The following is a 5,377-nucleotide window of genomic DNA, read 5'->3' as shown; positions in this document are numbered from 1 at the left end:
CAATGTGGAAGAAAAAAATGAACATTTAACTTTTTTTTGCAAACATTTTACTTCAGAACTTTTTATTTTTATTTTCACAAGTGTAAAAACAGAAATTTACCATAAATGTTGTTGTGCAATTTCTCCTGAAAACGCCAATACCCCATATGTGGGGTAAACCACTGTTTGGGTGCACAGCAGAGCTTGGAAGAGAAGGAGCGCCCTTTGCCTTTTCCAATGTAGAATTGGCTGGAATTGAGATCGGATGCCATGTCACATTTAGAGAGCCCCTGATGTGCCTAAACAGTGGAAATGCTCCACAATTGACACCATTTTGGAAACTAGACCCCTTAAGGAACTTATCTAGATGAGATATGCCCCCAAGTGCTTCACATAAGTTTATAACGTAGAGCCGTGAAAAAAAAAAAAAATTGCATTTGTTTACACAAAAATTATCTTTTCACCCACAAATTCTTATTTTCACAAGGGTAACAGGAGAATTTAGACCACAAAAGTTGTTGTGCAATTTCTCCTAAGTAAGTCGATACCCCATATGTGGGGGTAAACCACTGTTTGGGCGCACAGCAGAGCTTGGAAGAGAAGGAGTGCCGTTTTACTTTTTCAATGTAGAATTGGCTTGAATTGAGATCAGACGCCATGTCGCGTTTGGAGAGCCCCTGATGTGCCTAAACAGTGGAAACCCCCCACAAGTGACACCATTTTGGAAACTAGACCTCTTAAGGAACTTATCTAGATGTGTGGTGAGCACTTTAAACCCCCAGGTGCTTCACAGAAGTTTATAACGTAGAGCCGTGAAAATAAAAAATCACATTTTTTCTACAAAAATGATCTTTTTGCCCCAAAATTTTTATTTTCGCAAGGGTAACAGGAGAAATTAGACAACAAAAGTTGTGCAATTTCTCCTGAGTACGTCAATACCCCATATGTGGGGGTAAACCACTGTTTGGGAGCACTGCAGAGGTTGGAAGAAAAGGAGTGCCTTTTTACTTTTTCAATGTAGAATTGGCTGGAATTGAGATCGGACACCATGTCGCGTTTGGAGAGCCCCTGATGGGCATAATCAGTAGAAACCCCCACAAGTGACCCCATTTTGGAAACTAGACCCCTTAAGGAACTTATCTAGATGTGGGGTGAGCACTTTAAACCCCCAAGTGCTTCACAGAAATTTATAACGTAGAGCCGTGAAAATAAAAAAAATCTTTTTTTTTCCTCAAAATTGATTTTTTAGCCTGCATTTTTTTTTATTTTCTCAAGGGTAATAGGAGACATTGGACCCCAAAATCTGATGTCCAGTTTGTCCTGAGTATGCTGATACCACATATGTGGGGGGGCACTGTTTGGGCACCCATCGGGGCTCGGAAGGGAAGGAGTGCCGCTTGGAATGCAGACTTTGATGGGATGGTCTGCAGGTGTCATGTTGCATTTGCAGAGCTCCTGATGTACCTAAACAGTAGAAACCCCCCACAAGTGACCCCATTTTGGAAACTAGACCCCCCAAAGAGCTTATCTAGATGTGTGGTGAGCACTATGAACCCACAACTGCTTCACAGAAGTTTATAATGTAGAGCCATGAAAATAAAAAAATATATATTTTTTTCCACAAAAATTATCTTTTCACCCCAAAATTTTTACTTTCACAAGGGTAACAGGAGAAATTGGACCCCAAAATTTATTGTGCAATTTATGCTGAGTAGGCTGATACCCCATATGTGGGGGTAAACCACTGTTTGGGTGCATGGCAGAGCTCGGAAGGGAAGGAGTGCTGTTTTGGAATGCAGACTTTGATAGAATGGTCTGCGGGCGTTATGTTGTGTTTGCAGAGCACCTGATGTACCTAAACAGTAGAAACCCCCCACAAGTGACCCAATTTTGGAAACTAGACCCCCTAAGGAACTTATCTAGATGTGTGGTGAGAACTTTGAATGCCCAAGTGCTTCATAGACGTTTATGATGCAGAGTCGTGAAAATAAAATAAAAAAAAAATCCCACAAAAAAGATATTTTAGCCCCCAAGTTTTTATTTTCACAAGGGTAACAAGAGAAATTGGACCCCAAAAGTTGTTGTCCAATTTGTCCTGAGTACACTGATACCCCACGTGTGGGGGGGACCACTGTTTGGGTGCACGGCAGAGCTCGGAAGAGAAGGAGCACCGTTTTGGAATGCAGACTTTGATAGAATGGTCTTCGGGCGTTATGTTGTGTTTGCAGAGCCCCCGATGTACCTAAACAGTAGAAACCCCCCACAAGTGACCCCATTTTCAAAACTAGACCCCCCAAGGAACTTATCTAGATGTTTGGTGAGAACTTTGAATGCCCAAGTGCTTCACAGAAGTTTTTAATGCAGAGTGGTGAAAATATATTTTTTTTTTTTTCACAAAAAAGATTTTTAGCCCCCCACATTTTTTATTTTCACAAGGGTAACAGGAGAAATCGGATGCCAAATGTTATTGTCCAATTTATCCCGAGTACGCTGATGTCCCATATGTGGGGGTAAACCACTGTTTGGGCGCACGGCAGAGCTCAGAAGGGAGGGAGCACCATTTGACTTGTTGAGCACAAAATTGGCTGTGGCGTTTAGAGACCCCCTGATGTACCTAAACAGTGGAAACCCCCCAATTCTAACTCCAACCCTAACCCCAACACAACCCTAGCCCTAATCCCAACCTGATCCATAATCCTAATCACAACCCTAACGATAAAACGATAATCACACCTAGGGTTGAGCAAAACGGATCGGTCATTTTCATAAGTCGCCGACTTTTCGCAAAGTCGGGTTTCATGAAACCCGACCCGATCCCAGCGTGGGATCGGCCATGCGGTACACGATCTTCGCGCCAAAGTCGCATTTCCTATGACGCTTAAAGCGCCATTTCTCAGCCAATGAAGGTGCACGCAGAGTGTGGGCAGTGTGATGACATAGGTCCTGGTCCCCACCATCTTAGAGAAGGGCATGGCAGTGATTGGCTTGCTTTCTGCGGCGTCACAGGGGCTATAAAGGGGCGTTCCCGCCGACCGCCATCTTACTGCTGCTGATCTGAGCATAGGAAGAGGTTGCTGCCGCTTCGTCAGAAGCAGGGATAGCGTTAGGCAGGGTAAATTAACCCCCAAACCGCTTGTGCTGTAGCGATTTCCACTGTCCAACACCACCTTTTCTTTTTGGGACAGTGGATGCTCGATTTCTGTGCAACAGCTCTGTAGGTTATAAGGCTCCCTGATAGCTGCGTTGCTGTGTGTACGCCGCTGTGCAAACCAACTGCTTTTTTCAAAGCACAAATCCTGTTGCCCCTTCCTTTCTGCACAGCTATCTTGTTTGTTTGTCCACACTTTTGACTTTTGTGTGCAGCAGTCCTTTTTATTGCTGCCTGACATACTTTTCTGAGATAACTGTAGGGAGATAGTAATTGCAGTACAGTCCCTTTTTTTTTTTTTGTTATATCTCTTCAAGCCACTTTTCGCCACAGAAAATATACTCTAATACAGTGGCCCAGATTTATTCACAATTCTCCCAGAAAAAAAAAAAAAAGTGTGAGATTAAGATTGGCAAATCTGCATTAGTGCCAGTCCTGTGTGTGGCTTTTTTTTTTTTTTTCTGCCACAGAAAACCTACTGTATAACAGTGGGCCTGATTTCTTCACAATTCTCCCAGAAAAAAAAAATAAAAGTGGGAGATTAATATTGGCAAATCTGCATTAGTGCCAGTCCTGTGTGTGGCTTTTTTTTTTTTTTTTTTCTGCCACAGAAAACCTACTGTATAACAGTGGGCCTGATTTCTTCACAATTCTCCCAGAAAAAAAAAATAAAAGTGGGAGATTAATATTGGCAAATCTGCATTAGTGCCAGTCCTGTGTGTGGCATCTGTCTTTGTTTTTTCTGCCACAGAAAACCTACTGTATAATAGTGGGCCTGATTTCTTCACATTTCTCCCAGAAAAAAAAAATAAAAGTGGGAGATTAAGATTGGCAAATCTGCATTAGTGCCAGTCCTGTGTGTGGCATCTTTTTTTTTTTTCTGCCACAGAAAACCTACTGTATAACAGTGGGCCTGATTTCTTCACACTTCTCCCAGAAAAAAAAATAAAAGTGGGAGATTAAGATTGGCAAATCTGCATCAGTGCCAGTCCTGTGTGTGTCATCTGTCTTTGTTTTTCTGCCACAGAAAACCTACTGTATAACAGTGGGCCAGATTAAATCACTTGTCTCACATATCCCCCAAAAAAATTAAAATAAAGGGAGAATAATCTTGCCAAACCTGTGCATCTGTGCGAGTGCTGTCTGTGGTATCTGTCAGTCATTTTGTGCCACAGGAACTATACCGTGATATAGTGGGCCTGATTCAATCCCTTGTCTCCCATATAAAAAAAAAGAGGGACATTTCTATTGCCAGTGTGTGCATCTGCATCAGTCCGGCTAGTGCCATATCTGCCAGCCTCTTTCTGCCAATCAAACTGTCTAGTGTAATACAGTGGGCCTGATTTTTCACTGCATTCTCCCACACATAAAGAGAGACATTTCTATTGCCAGTGTTTTTATCTGCGTCACTCCTGTTAGTGCCATATCTGCCAGCCTCTTTCTGCCAATCAAACAGTGTAGTGTAATACAGTGGGCCTGATTTTTCACTGCATTCTCCCACACAAAAAAAGTTACATTTCTTTTGCCAGTGTGTGCATCTGCGTCAGTCCTGTCAGTGTCATATCTGCCAGCCTCTTTATGCCAATCAAACAGTGTAGTGTAATACAGTGGGCCTGATTTGTTCCTGCATTCTCCCACACATAAAAAAGGGAGATTTACATTCACAACAAGTTCACGTACACCTTCTACCTGGTTTTACTGGACCACATAACGGTTGTTAGTTTGGTAACATTTTTCCAAGAATGAGGATGTCTGGTGGAAGAGGTCGTGGCCGTGGGCGTTCATTGCCAGCTGGTAATGATGGTAGTGGTGCTGGTCGTGGAGCATCAGGTGGTTGTGAGAAAAGCAATATAGCCCCTAAGTCTCGAGTTGTTGAGCCAGCGTCATCGTCTGGCTACACAAGGCCTCGAAGGCTCCCTTTTCTGGGAGTAGGAAAACCGCTTTTGAAGCCGGAGCAGGAGGAACAAGTACTGGCTTTCATTGCTGACTCTGCCTCTAGCTCTTTCGCCTCCTCCTCGGAAAGTGCCAAATGTCAGAGCAGTGCATCGTCAGTGGATGCTCCCTGTCAGGAACAAGTCGCTTCCTTGTGTCCTTCACCCAGAACAACAGTAAAGGATGCGTCAGGCGACACAACAGGTTACTCCATGGAGCTCTTTACACATACCATGCCTGGGTTAGAAAGGGAAATTGTTAACAGGCCATGCCCATTACAAGATGAATCAGACATGGAGTGCACAGATGCACAGCCAC

Source organism: Ranitomeya variabilis, chromosome 7, assembly GCF_051348905.1.
Source record: "Ranitomeya variabilis isolate aRanVar5 chromosome 7, aRanVar5.hap1, whole genome shotgun sequence".
Classification (NCBI taxonomy): domain Eukaryota; kingdom Metazoa; phylum Chordata; class Amphibia; order Anura; family Dendrobatidae; genus Ranitomeya; species Ranitomeya variabilis.
This window is presented reverse-complemented; position numbering follows the sequence as displayed.